Consider the following 14765-nt stretch of genomic DNA (forward strand, 5'->3'; position numbering starts at 1 on the left):
CAGAGGGCAACTCCCCCACCTCATCTGGCTGCTCTGCCCTTGCTGAGCAGGCCAGAGCCATCCATGGCAACATTCCAGCCGTGGGAGCTGTCCCACCATGTCTCAGGGGTGGCAAGAATATCACAGTCATTCAGCCTGACACAGATCTCCAGCTCCTCCTGCTCACTCCCCATGCTCCCTGCATTGGTGTGTAAGCATTTCAGGAGGGAGTCAGTCCATCAGCTTCCACTCCTGCTGTCCTGCCATGCCCAGCCCCTTCCATGGCCCCCAGCCTAGCAGTAAGCTCTGCATGTGCTGATTCCTCATTGCCTGATCCCCGTGGTCCATCTCTGCAAGATTTAAAGAGCTCTTGTGTGTCCCCAGGGTGCTGCAGGGTAACAGGCTGAAGGCTCCTGTTAGCCTCCCTCCCTGATATGCCATCTCTTGCCTCTTCTCCAGCACACAACTCATTGTTACCTATCTCCCCCCGAGCCACCAGTGGAGCTGACACATGGCCCCACAGTTGTCTCAGGCTTGCTTGTCTCAGGCCTGGCTTCCACCCTCCCCCCCTTCCAACCTAGCTTAAAGCATGATTAATGATTCCAGCCAGCCCTTGGGATATAAACCTGCTTCCACTTGGAGAGAGCTGCACCTCATCTGCTGCCAGCAGCCCTGGTGTCATGTGGGGGAACCCATGCTCAAAGAAGCCAAAACCCTGCTGAAGGCACCAGCCTCAAAGCCAAGGGATGAGCATGTGAGTCCTCCCTCTCTCTCTCTGGGTTGGTCCCTTTAGCGGGGAGGATAGAAGAGAACATTGCCTGGGCTCCCACTCCCTTGACCACTTGCCCCAAGGCCCTGGAGTCTCTCTTTATAGCCTTTAATTTTTTTCTCCCGGGGTCACTGTAGCCCACCTGGAAGGTCAGCAATGGGTTAGTAATCCGTGGGCTGTGCCAGGGAGGGAAGCCTTCTTATCACATCCTCAACCTGGGCCCCTGGTAGACAGCAGACCTCCCTTTGGAAGGGGTCAGGTCTGCATATTGGGCTTGGATTAGGAGGAGGGTGGTGAGACACTGGGGAAGGCTGCCAGGGAATGTTGGGATGCCCAAACACTGACCAGGTTGAGGCCAGCTTTGATGGGATGCAAGTGACAAAGATCCCTGCCCTTGGCAGGAGGCTTGGGCACAGAGATCTTCAAAGGTCTCCTCTGACCAAAGCCACTCCAGGAGTCCAGGAGGATGTGGTTCTCTGAGGAGGCAGCCCAGAGCACTGTGGCCTTGCCTTGGAGAATGCTGTGGGCAGGGTGGGCTCTCCTGGCCTCTCCTGGGCAGCTGGTGCCCTCTCCCTTGGCAGTGCCACCTTCCTCCTGCCTCCTTGCATGCCAGCGCTGAGCTCAGCCAGGATAAGGACAAGGAGTGCAGCACCAGGGCGATGGTCCTCAGCGAAGCACCTGGGGCCACTGCAGCCAGAGCCAAGGGAGGCAGAGAAGCTCAGCAGTGGAGCCTGCCCTTGCCGGGGCCTGAGTGTGCTCAGCGCTGGCCCTGTGCCCAGCAGCAGCCCAGCAGCAGCCCAGCAGCAGCCAGCAGCCCCCTCCCAGCAGCAGCAGCCCTGGGCAAGAGCTCTGTGCCTGGAGCATCTGGAGAGCATCTGCAGGGGAAAGGACGACCCAGAGGAAGGGGCCTGGATACAGCAAACTTTAATGAGAGAAAGGAGAGACATGAGGGGATGCAGGTGGAGCTGTCGGTGCAGGGAGCAGCTCTAGCAGGGGAGGCAGCTCCTGCCCAAGCTGGAGAGGCCAGAGAGGCCAAAGCCCCGGAGCTGATGGGCACCCCCTGGTTGCTGAGGATGCTGCCAACAGCAGCAGAGGTGGAGTTGCCCCACGGCGGTGTTCTGTGGGAAGGAGGTGAGGATGGGTCCGGGCAGGGTCACCACCACGGGGGAGGCTGGATGGCAACGGTGGAGTCCTGGCACCTCACACAGCAGGGCTCAGTGCAGCTGTTGGCCAGCGGGGTTGGGCCCGCAGGGCTGGCAGGGCTGGCACAGGCTGTAGCAGGACATGGCTGGTGATGGAAGAGCACCTAGGAGAGAGGACAGGGAGAAGCAGAGCATCAGGCTTGGTCAGAAACCTATATGCGCTCACCACGAGGAGGAGGAGCCGTAAGAGGAAGGGATTCATCTCACCTTGTTGCAGGGAGATGCTGGCAGAGCAGTGGATGAGAGAGGGAGCAGAAGGAGTCCCTTTTATCCTGCTCCTGCACCGCCCCAGGCCACAGGCACTGCACATGGGCAGTAATTAACCCTGCAGACTCCAGCCCCAAAGCCAAGCATCTGAGCCCATGGCACAGGCTGGCCCTTGGCTTCCTCCACGCTGCCATTTCACTTCCTCATTGCTGAGCTGACCACTGGGCCACAGAAGGTCCTTTCAAGAGTGAACATGAAAGGGCCTGGGATTTCCCATGCAGGAACACATCACTACAGGCAGGGATCCACTCCAAGGGCCAGAGGGCTCTCTGCAGGCAGGGGACATGGGAGTGGGGAAATGTGGGGAGGTTTGTTTTCCACCCCTTCTGCAGAAGGCTGCTCACATCCTCCCACCAACACTGTCCCTTCCTGCCTCTTCACTTTCTTTGGCTGTTTCTGGTTGCTACCCAACTATGTCCCTCCTAAACCCTGGGGTTCCTCACAGCCCTGGGGGGTCAACTCCCTCTCGTGCTTCACAGAGTCACAGACTGTCAGGAGCTGGAAGGGCCTTGAAAACTCATCCAGTCCCACCCTCCTTCAGAGCAGGATCACCTATAGCAGGACCACACTAGATTGCATCCAGTCAGGTCTGGAATATCTCCAGGGGAGGAGACTCCTCAACCTCCCTGGGCAGCCTGCTCCAGGATTCTGTCACCCTGACTGTGAAGACATTTTCCCTCATGTTTCCATGGAACTTCCTGTGCCTCAACTTCCACCATTGCCCTGGTCCTGTCATTGGGCATCACCAAGCAGAGTCTGCCTCCAGCCTCTGGGCACTCACCTTTACCAACATGAAGGAGGTCACCCCTCAGGCTCTTCTCTCCAAGCTGCAGAGCTCCATCTCCGCAGCCTTTCCTCGTAAGGAAAATCTTCCACTCTGGGCTCTCTCAAGGAATTCCCTGGGGTACTTCTTGAACTCAGGGGCCCAGAACTGGACACAGTATTCCAAATTCCACAATATGTCTCACCAGGGTAGAGTAGAGGAGGAGAAGATCCTTCCTCAGCATACTAACCACAGCCTTTCTAATACACCCCAGGATGGCATTGACCTTCTTGGCTGCCCTGCCTGCAGCTGGAGGGGTGATAAGGAGCTGCTGGCTGCAGACAGAGGCTGTTGGGCTCCCTGCAGCTCTTGCTCAGGCACAGCCCCGAGCTTAGGGCTCCTTCTCCTCAGGCTGGGATGCAGCTGCCCTGGCCACAGGGGATCCAGCCCTGCATGGCACAGGAGCCTGCAGACAGGGCCCTGCTGGCTGCAGCTCAGCCAAAAGGCTGCCACACGGCCAGGCCAAGCTGGAGTGGGAGTGGGAGTGGAGTGGGAGGGAGAGGCTGTCCCTGAAGCTTGGCTGCCGAAAGCTTTCCCTTGGCCTGCTGGACTGTCCCAGGTGCCTGCATGTCTGCAGGGCAGGGCAGTGCATCACCTCCTTGGTGTGCCCTGAGCTTCTTCTTGTGCCCAAGGACCTTCTGAGCCCCTGCCTGGCCTGGGCACCCTCAGGGTCTGAGACTTCTAAAACTGTAAGATCCTTCTGCCCCCGGTCTGGTGCTGCTGCCAGAGCTTCTTCCCTTGCTGGTGCAGGATTGGCCACTTCTACACATTCCATAGGCCTTCATTGAGCACATTTCTGGAATCAGCCTTGCTCTACCCTGGTCACCATTTTTCCTGACAGTGCATCAATTGCCTGCATAAGTCAACTTGTCCCAGGTAGTGCCTGGTTTAAGCCCACTCACTGCTGGGCAGTGTCCCCCTCCTTATGTCAGCTCTGCAAAGGGCACAGCAGCCTGGCAGAACTTGTTCAAAAAACAAAGACACAGACAGAGAGAGAAGGCTTTGACTGCCCCCAGCCCTGCTGGGAAGTGGTATCCAGGATGATTTCCACCATCAGGATTGCAGGGATCGATGTGAGGCTCAGAGGTCTCTCCTTTCCCACCCTCTCTTTTGCATCATTCATGAGGTCGGGGCACCCACTGGGTCTCCTCCAGACCTCAGATGCATTCCATGTCTGTGGGTGGTTTTCAAAGGGAGTAGAGAGCAGCCTTGTGTTAACTCCAAGCAACTGCCTGGGGCTGGTGTCCGTTCTCAGGTGCCATGTCTGTCCCTGAGGTTAAAGGCTCACACTGCTCTGCACTGCTCTACACTTCCCTGCAGCATCCAATAGGTGTCAGCTCTTCCAGCCCCAAATCCTGCCAGTGAAGACCACAGCCAGAACAACAGTACACCTCACCCTTCCTCTGTCTCCTTTCCTCAGTCTCACTGCCCAGGGGTGCAAGGGCCAGGGACTGTTGAAGTGACCTGAGAGGCAGGGATGAGACAGAGGCATGTGGCATGGCCCTCAAAATAGGCCACACCAACACAACTCACAGCATGGGCAATCTTCTTTGGCCTCTCACCCCAGCACATGAAAGGAGTCAGCATAGCTGAGCAGGTATCTGGGATATGAGGAAGTGAAATGGCAGCGTGGAGGAAAGCCAAGGGCCAGCCTGTGCCATAGGCTGAGATGCTTGGCTTTGGGGCTGAGTCTGCAGGGCAATTACTGCCCACGTGCAGTGCCTGTGGGCCTGGGGCGGTGCAGGAGCAGGATAAAAGGGACTCCTTCTGCTGCCCTCTCTCATCCACTGCTCTGCCTCCATCTCCTTGCAACAAGGTGAGTCTGAAATCCTTTCTCCACCTGCTCCTTCTTCTCTTCTTCCTCCTTCAGCTTTCTAAGCCCACATCTGTTCCACTGTCTCATGCAGGTTCTTTGAGTTGCTTCTCATGGAGAGGGAAGGTGGCAGAAAGTGCTGGCTCCCTTGCTGGGCTCTGGATCAGGATCTCCCCAGGCTTGGTCACTCACTGTAGGACTCTTCTGAGTGAAGTAGCAGCTCCAGTGCCTTCCTGTACTATCTCCAGCTTCTGGTTTCTGGCTCTGGCTCTGTTTTGCCTTCCTCACAAAGCAGTGAGAGGTTGGTCCTTACCCACCACTCACCTTCCTCTTCCTCCTGTCCTCTCTGCCAGGCTCAGCTCCATCGCCAGCCATGTCCTGCTACAGCCCATGCCAGCCCTGCCAGCCCTGCGGCCCAACCCCGCTGGCCAACAGCTGCACTGAGCCCTGCTGTGTGAGGTGCCAGGACTCCACCGTTGCCATCCAGCCCTCCCCCGTGGTGGTGACCCCTGCCCGGACCCATCCTCACCCTCCTTCCCACAGAACACCGCCGTGGGCAACTCCACCTCTGCTGCTGTTGGCAGCATCCTCAGCAACCAGGGGGTGCCCATCAGCTCCGGGGGCTTTGGCCTCTCTGGCCTCTCCAGCTTGGGCCGTGGCTCCTGCGGCAGGAGCTGCTTCCCCTGCTAGAGCTGCTGGCCCTGGCCCTGGGCAAGGCCCCCAGGTACCCACCAGATGGCTTCTGCCCTGGGCACACAGCATCCGCTTGCTGCTTTCAGAGGGGCTGAGCACCCCCAGCACCCCTTGCCAAAGGACAGGGCCAGCCTGGGCTCTGCACAGCACAGCCCATGCCTGCCTCTGCCCTCTGCCACTCTCTGATGGCCCTCCCGTGGCCTCCTTCTCTCCTGCTCCCATGGCCTGGCAAGCACCACCAAGCCAGCCTAGGGAGGACCTGCTGACCCTGCACCCTCTGTGGGGCAGGCACATGGACACCTGCTGGCACCTCAGATGCACCCATGGAGCTCAACTTATTGTCTACCTTTTGTGCTCCCTGCACTGTCATCCACAGTGAGGTTGACTCAGCATCTTTTTTTTTGGACTCATTAAAGTTTCTCTGCATCTGAAACCATGCCTCTATGTCTTTCTTTTCCATGCAAATCCTTCCCAAGATGACTGGGGAGAAAGATTTTGCTCAGAGGAGATTCTGTGAGGCAGTTGCTGGGCTTGAATTTGAAATGATTTACAACAGCATTGGGCAGGGTCTTCCTGACGTTGAGCTCTGCTTCACCATCATAACTTTTTACTCCTTCTTTCCCTTTGTAGCTAGAATGGCTTTGAGAACGGAGGAACGTTCTGAGTGTTGCTGGGCTGTGCATGCACAGCAGCCAGGCTGTCTCTCCAACTCCATCTCCAATCTGGAGGATCTTAAAACCTCCATTTCCAACCTGGTAAAGGATACCATCCCTGCATCTTCTGAATGGGTGCATGTTTCTGCCATCAGGGGACAGACACCCACCTCCTGCAAGGCAGTTCCAGCCCAGGAAGACAAATTCCACCTAGACATCAGCAATCACATTCATCACTGTGGATGACTTTGTGTGACCAATACGGTGAGAATATGAACAAGTGGGATGGTCAACCTACTTCTGCTCTTTCAAAAGAGAGTCAGGGAACTGCAGAGTGGCAGAAACAGAGGCATTGCTGCCCAATGCCAGGAAGTAGCTGTCACTTACTTCGGCTCCCCAGGAGCAACTGCAATTATTCCAACAATTGCAGTTTCTCTGACCCTAACACACCAATCATTGTGCACCCCCCACAGCCATGTCCAGGATTAGGGGTGCCCTGCCTCCAGCCAGGAGGAGGAAAGGGATAGTAGAGAAACCAGATCTATTGGAATGTATACATTAGGTGGCCTGGCAGTTCAAAAGTTCAGAAATACAGGGCTTTAGTTGACACAGGTGCTCAGTGTACTTTATTGACATCCAATTGCAAAGGGACACAGTCTAAAACTATTTCTGGAATCACTGGTGGATCTCAAGAGCTAAATTGCAGGCTGAGATCAGTTTAACTGGTAAAGAGTGAAGACACATACTATTGTAACTGGTCCTGATGTGCCTTGCGTTCTGGGAATTGACTTTTTGGGGACAAAGTTGTTCAAAGATCCTAAGTGTCACAAATGGGCTTTTGGAATTAGCATCTGTAGAGATAGAGGATGGTAAATTGAAATTGTCCATTAGACCTGAAACTTTCAGAGGAATCTGCAGTTGTGGGACATCATGAGCATAGAGGGATTCTGCAGGTCGCAGTTGCTACTCAAACTGTGCACTCACAGGCAGTACAGAACTAACCGTGACTCTTTGTTGCCCCATTCATCAGCTGATTTGTCAACTGGAGAGTCAGGCTGTCACTGAGAAAGCTCATTCACCTTTCAACAGTCCCATCTGGCCTGTGTGAAAGCCTAATGGAGACTGGCAGCTGACAGTGGATTTTCGTGCCCTCAACGAGGGTGACGCCACCCATGAGCGCAGCTGGTGTGCCGGACATGCTGGAACTCCAGTACCGAGCTGGAATCGAAGGAGGCTAAATGGTATGCAACCATAGACATTGCTAATGCTTTCTTCTCTATTCCCATAGCAAAGGAGTGCAGGCCTCAGTTTGCATTCACCTGGAGAGGAATCCAGTACCAGTTCAGCCGTTTGCCTCAGGGGTGCAAACACAGCTCAACAATCTGTCACTCAGTCATCCACAATGCACTGGAGAAAGGTAAAGCTCCAGAGCACTTACAGTTCATCCATGACGTCATTGTGGGGGGGCAAACAGCTGAGGAAGTCTTCAAGAAAGGTAACAAAATCATTGACATTCTGTTGCAAGCAGGTTTTGCCATTAAGAGAGACAAGGTCAAAGGACCTGCCAGAGAGATTCAGTTTCTGGGAGTGCGGTGCAGGATGGTTGCCATCACACTTCCTCAGATGTGATCAACAAAGCCTTCCACCATGGCAGGTCCCAAAAATGAGAAGGACACTCTCTCTTTCTTGGGTGCAGTGGGATTTTGGGGACTACACATTCCTGGATTCAGTCAAAATGTCAAACCTCTGCATGTTGTGACTTGTAAGAGAAACAATTTTGAGTGGGGACCTGAACACCAAGCAGCCTTTGATCAGATCAAGCGCGAAGTAGTCCATGCAGTGGGCTTGAGCCCTGTGTGATGTGGTCCAGACATTAAGAACATTCTGTACGCAGCTGCCAGTAGCAATGGTCCAACTTGGAGCCTTTGGCAGAGAGCTCCAAACGAGGACACGTGGTCGTCCTCTTTGGTTTCTGGGGATGTTGTTACAGAGGTTCAGAGACAAAATTACACCGCAACAGAGAGAAGAGATACTAGCAGCCTAAGAAGGAGTGAAAGCAGCTTCTGAAGTGATTTGGAACTGAGTCACATTGGCTTCTAGCTCCTAGACTGCCAGTTCTAAACTGGATGTTCAAAGGCAAAAGTTCAGTACCGCATCATGTCACAGATTGTTACAGAGGGGGATTCTCAGCCTATATGCCTATTTTGATGGAGGGGAGGAATTAATTGGAGAGAGATAATTTTATATAAAAATATATATTTATTAATCTCAATATTCTGACTCTGCCACCGCCCTACCACTGTAATATTAATATAAAATTTTGATACACGGTTATGAAAACAATCTAGGATAAAATATGTACAGGAATTTGCTAATTAACTAGCAAACATTCAAACTATAAACAGAGAGAGGAGTTTTCCCCAAGGCTTAATGCTGCTTGGGGTCTTTATTTGCCCAGCAGAGAGGGCTGAAACTGATTCTGCTCTATGGCAGAGGTAACAGATATTTACAGAGGTATTAAAGCTTTTACTCACAACTCTTATTAATTGTTAATCACCCTCCAGGGCTGTGTCATAACCTATGTCTAATGTCCAGACTTCAGGGGATCTCTGCCTGTGGACTCTGAGGCTGGAATCCTCCCGGCTTGAGGGGAAAGGATAAATCTTCCCAGCTTCTGGGGAAATAGGTTTCTGACCTTTTTCTCCTGGCGAAGAGGCAATCTCTGCCTTTGGTGCTGCTGGCTTCTTCTGGATGCTGCGTCCAGGAATTCTCAGCTGGCAGGATCTGAGGAGAATATCCTGCCATCTCTGGCACGGTTCTTCACGGCTAGCAGGCCGTGTGTGTGCAGACAATCCAGAGTCTGCTTCCTGGTTATCTCAGCGGCAGTGGCTCTTACCAGGCAGTGATAGGCAGCAGGCTTGCAGGATGTGCGTGGCTGCTGGGAGTCTGAGCTCCATAGGTAAAGGCAATACAGGATCTGGTCCTGATAACACGATGGCATGCAGATGTGGCACAGCTGGATAGGAGACTATGGGCTCCACATATATATGTATGTACAGGCTTAAATGAGCTCTACAAGAGAAAGATACACAGGCAGGGGAGCTGCAAATGAGTCAGAGCATAGGTCTGGGCCTCTGAGGCATCTGAGTGGCTGAGATATGCAGGGTCTGAGCTGAGGGTGTGAGCGGAGCAGGTGAGTCAGAGCACGTGTCTGAGCTGTGCAGGGGTCTGAGCTGAGCAATGGCATCTGAGCCCGGGGTCTGAGCACTTTGTTTCCCTTTGCACCCTCTATTTATTGAATGTGGGCTGAGAATTAATGGCCTCGTTTGGCCACTAGAATGACAATCAGGTTGGCAGTCAGCCAAACCTTACCATAATAGGCAAAAGTGGCTTGCCTGGACTTTCCCAATATAGGGGATCACATGGGCTTAACCCAGGAGACACAAGCTGGGTGTGTGCGGGGGCTTACACAACCTGTTTACAACCAGGGGTCCTGGCAGAAAAACATGTCCAGGCATGCATAGGCATAAATAAGCCTCTTTTTGGGCCTACAGGCCCTCCATGACACAGATGTAACCTGTTCTAAATGGATGGCTTTGATAACTCAACAAGCATGAATGGGTAATCTTGATCGACCTGCTCTGGTGGAGGTGATCACCAACTGGCCACAAGGCACAGACTGTACCAAACCTCCAGAGGAGAAAATAACTCATGCTGAGGAAGCTCCTCCTATGGTGATCTCTCTGATCAGGAAAAGAACTATGCTTGTTCACAGATGGTTCCTGTCGTCTTAGTTGGGAACAAGCAAAGATGGAAGTAAGTCAGCAGTTTGGAGTCCTACCTGGAGAGTTACTGAAGCGAGAGATGGAGAGAAGGAGAATCCAGTCAGCTCGCTGAGGTAAAAGCTGTTCAACTTGCTCTTGATGTGGCTGAACGTGAGAATTGCCTATCCTTTACCTCTACACTGACTCATGGATGGTAGCCAATGCTCTAGTGGGGTTGGCTAAAGGACTGGAAGAAAGAATGGTTGGCAGAGAAAGGAAAGCCTATTTGGTGTGATGATCTGTGGCAGGACATTGATGCAAGGCTGGAGAGAAACTCCAGTGAAGGTGCGGCACAGTAGACGCACACATGCCTAAGAACAGAGCCACTGAGGATCACCAACACAACCAGCAGGCAGACCAAGCTGCTAAGATTTCTCAAGTTGATACCAACTCTGATCTTGACCTTGATTGGAAACACCGGAGGTGAACTGTTCTCAGCTCCGTGGGCCCATGACTCATCTGGAACATCCAAGGCAGAGATGCAACATACCAATGGGCTTGTGATAGGTCAATTGACTTGTCCATGGACGTTATCACCCAAGTCATCTATGACTGTGACATTTGTGCTGCTATTAAGCAGGCTAAGCGAATCAAGCCTTATGGTATGGTGAGAGATGGTCAAAGTACAAGTATGGTGAAGCCTGGCAGATTGACTACATCACTTTACCTCGATCTCCTTCTGGCACCAGTGTGTGCTAACGATGGTAGAGGCCAACTCCGGATGGCTGGAAACCTATCCAGTTTCCACATGCTACTGCACTTAACACCATTTTTGGCTTTGGAGACACAAAACATTGTGGAGACATGGAACTCAGAGAGAGATCGAGTCAGACATGGCATCTCATTTCAAGAACAATCTTGTGACAACCTGGGCCAAAAGAGCATAGTATTGAGTGGATCTATCACATACCCTGACGTGCTCCCAGCTGCAGGCAAGATTGAGCGCTACAACGGGTTTGCGGAAAACCACCCTAAAAGCCATGGAGATGGAACTCTGAAAAACTGGGACAAACATTTAGCACAAGCTACCTGGTTGGTAAATAGTAGAGGTTCAGTAAACAGAGCAGGACCTGCACAATCAACTTGGTCCAAACAGTAGACAGTGATTAAAGTTCCTGTTGTACGTGAAAAGAATCTGTTAGGGGGAAAACTGGGTATTTTCTCCTTTGAGCAAAGGGAAGCCGTCTGAGGGGTGTGTGTCTGCTGAAGGTCCTGGTCCACACCTACTGGGTAATGCAGGAGAATGGTGAAATCCTGTGGGTGGCCACAGAGAAATCTAACCTTATCTGAGAGAGTCTCAATTCAGAGTGTATAATACAATCTGTTAGGAGTTTTCTGTTCTAGGTACCATTGGCATCCAACAATGAAAGAATCTATGAGAGAATCTACAGTACATGAGCACGAACCCAACATCACCTGGGTAGTCCCTGTTCTTGTCTCACCTGTGAGGAGACAAACTGTTTGCTGTTCTCTGAGCTTTTGAATCATCTACATCTGAGATAACCAGAATGAAGTATGAAACCAAACTTGTAATATTCATTAATGTAAGTATTGGTTTAGATTAGATTCAGATAATTCTCAGCAATACTCTGAGTGAAGTAGACAGGGGTGGACTGTGCTAGTTTGAAGCTAGCTAGAATGTGGTTGGTGAGAAGAAACTAGATTACAGGCTGTGAAAGGGAAAAACAAACCAAGGTCTACTTCCCGCATCGGAGTGCTGAGATTACAAGAACAAGAATCCAAACATAGATAAGGCACTTCTGCTGGGGAGCTGGAAGCCTGCATTTCTCACTCCCTGGAGTGTTAACCCTATACCTTCCACCCCTTGGTTAGACCATTTTCCACCTTCCTACGAACAATCTCCTTTTCCAAAGATAGAAAAAGGTGTCCATGGATTAAGAGTTCTTAAAGTCCTTCTTGGTCCCTGGCTGTATCCCAAGGCAATGTGCTTCTCTGGTGCAGTGCAGGTTGGTGAGGTGTGAGCAGGACAGGAACATGGAAGAAGAGTCAGTGAAACAGGAACTGTTCTTGTGGAAACTCGAGGAAAGAGTCTTTTCTCTCTGAAGGAAACATCAGGAACAGTCTCTCGCTGTAGGGGCATCAGGGGAACAGGTTGTAGATGAGATGGTCGTAGACATCCTCTGGAGGGTAAATCAGGAACAGTCTTTCACTGCAGGGCATCAGTGAAGAATCAGGATGCAGTGGTTCTGTTGGATGCCTCGTTGTGGTGTGATGCAGAATTTCTCTGGATAGCTGCTTGGGTGGTGTGGATTCTGTTGGCATGTGTTGTGGTGAGGAGTGTAACTAGAAATACAACTTATGACCCTTATGGAACTATAATACAAGTATTACACAACTATGATACAAATATTATACAACTATAATACAAGACAGCATGGAATACCTGGAATACATGGAACCAACTCTGAGATTTAAACCTTTTCAGCCAAAGTGAGGTTTCTCTGTGGGACACACTCGATAGTAACAGTTTCAAGCATTACCCAGTATGTGTGACCAGGACCCTCTGCAGATACCATCCCTTTGACAGGTTTTCCCCCACCAGAGGCAGGAGCAACCCACACAGTTTTTCCCAGTAGATTACTTTCACAGACTACAGGAACTCCATCTCCCTTAACTATGGGCAGTAGGGCAGTCTGAGCAGGACCAGCTCTGTTGACTGATCCCCTACTATTCACCAGCCAGATGGCTTCAGGTTCCACTCCTTCAGCACCCCATAAGGCATTTGCTACCATCCATGAGTCAGTGTAGATGTATAGCATTGGCCACTGCTCTCGCTCTGCAATGTCCAGGGCCAGCTGGATGGCTTTCACCTCAGCATACTGGCTGGATTCACCTTCTCCGTCCCTTGCCTCTGCAACCCTGCGTGTGGGGTTCCAGATGGCAGCTTCCATCTCTGCTTGCTGCCTACCAGGCAGCAGGATCCGTCTGTGAACAGAGCAGATGCCTTTTCCTCCTCAGGAAGGTCACTGTATGGGGGGGCTTCCTCGGCACGGGTCACTGCCTTTCTCCTCTAGCGGCATTTCCAAAGTCAGTGCCCGTCTGGCCAGTTGGTGATGACCTCCACAATTGCCTGGGCCCTCGAGAGTCCCCCATGCCGAGCTCTCTGAGTTATCAGAGCCATCCACTTACTCCAAGTGGCATCTGTGGCATGGTGTAGAGTTGAACCCTTCCCTTTAAACATCCAAGTCAGGACTGGAAGCCTTGGAGCTAAAAGGAGTGGTGACTCCGTCCCAATCACCTCAGAGGCAGCTCTGACTCCCTCATAGGCAGCTAGGATTTCCTTCTCTGTGGGGGTATAGTTGGCCTCTGAGCCTTTGTACGCCTTGCTCCAGAACCCGAGTGGGTGCCTCATGTTTCTGCCATAAGCTCCAGCTAGGACCATTCTCACCAGCTGCTGTGTAGAGCAGCTTAATCTCTGGGCTGGTTCAAACTGGTCCCAAGGCCATGGCATGGAGCACCTCTCGTTTGATCTGGTCAAATGCCACCTACTGCTCAGGTCCTCACTCAAAGTTATTTCTCTTTCTTGTAACGTCGAAGAGGGGTTTCACAATTTGTCTGTACCAGGAATGTGCATCTTACAAAAAGCCCACAGACCTCTAGGCAGGATTGTGTCTGCTTCTGGTCAGTGGTTTCACCATAGTGGGCCACTTCTATTCCACCACATCCATAGGGATGTGGCATCAGCCATCCTGCCATCGAACTCCCAGGAACTGGATCTCTCTGGCAGGCCCTTTCATTTTGCTTCTCTGAGTGGCAAAACCAGCATCCAACAGGATATTAATGATCTTCTCACCCTTCCAAAGAACCTCCTCTGCTGTCTCAGCCCCATACAATGATTCATCGATGTACTTCAGGGTGTTCAGGAGCTCCACCCTTCTCCAGTGAGGTCTGGATGATGCTGTGGCAGATTGCAGGGACTGTGCTTCCACCCTTGAGGCAGTCTGTTCCAGTGGTACTGGGACTCCTCTCCCTGTGTTTTGCCCCCTGCAGTTCCTTTACCCTGGCCCATAAGCTGAGGTGGGCTGGCCATGCCATTTGTTCCCCATGTTTTTCCCCATGTTCACACAGTGTCTTCCAAAGTGAACCCCTGGGTGTCCCCTGTCTGCTTGGGCTGGTCTCCTATTGGGGAGGAGGAGGAGTACAGCAGAGTGTGTTCCTAACAGCTGAGACCTGTACCCATTCAGAAGGTGAAGAGCAGTCATCCTCTGCCTTCTGCAGCTCAGAGGACAGAGGCTTTCAGCTCATTCTCTCCTGGGTGAGGGTTTCCACAGCTGAGATCAAGGCCTTCCTAGACACACTGTCTTCATACTGCCTTAGGTCATTAACAAATTCCCTGATAGTTGTTGGAAGGGTTGTTGGGGGTCTCTGCCCAGCAGCAGTGCTCCCAGTGTGGGGGCATATGTGGAAGGGGCACACTGGTCAGTTACTTTAAGAGGGCTGGCTTCATGCGGACATCATCAGGGTCCAAGGGCGTCTGGCCATCTCCATAGATTATCTCCTGTACAGCATTTGCCTCAGGTATGTTGATCCCCTGTTCATATCTGTCCACTTAAGGGGATGGAAGATGATGTCATCCTTGGAGGGGTATCTGTATCTCACAGCTTGTGAGGAGTCTGGCCCAAAGTGTGTGGGTGCCATCCAGCCTCCCCAGCTCTTTATCTACACCCCCATCCCCAACAAGGATCCAGCTGCTTAGGCCTCCTCTGATCTAAGTCCACAGT

At 52.2% G+C, this 14765-nt stretch overlaps 1 protein-coding gene across 2 annotated transcripts in view; it reads right to left on the reverse strand.

Annotated features, from left to right (window-relative positions):
* Window positions 1-14765, reverse strand: part of LOC135191686 (feather keratin 1-like) — a 40541-nt gene that overhangs the window by 18174 nt on the left and 7602 nt on the right. The window contains exon 1 of one of the 2 annotated variants that reach the window (XM_064174212.1): window positions 2158-2173. The exons of the other annotated variant lie outside the window; for it this stretch is intronic. The gene's annotated coding sequence lies outside the window, so the exon portion shown is untranslated. Of the gene's footprint in view, window positions 1-2157; window positions 2174-14765 lie in introns of those variants that run through there. 2 annotated transcript variants of the gene reach the window in all.

Source organism: Pogoniulus pusillus, chromosome 40, assembly GCF_015220805.1.
Source record: "Pogoniulus pusillus isolate bPogPus1 chromosome 40, bPogPus1.pri, whole genome shotgun sequence".
NCBI classification, from domain to species: Eukaryota; Metazoa; Chordata; class Aves; order Piciformes; family Lybiidae; genus Pogoniulus; species Pogoniulus pusillus.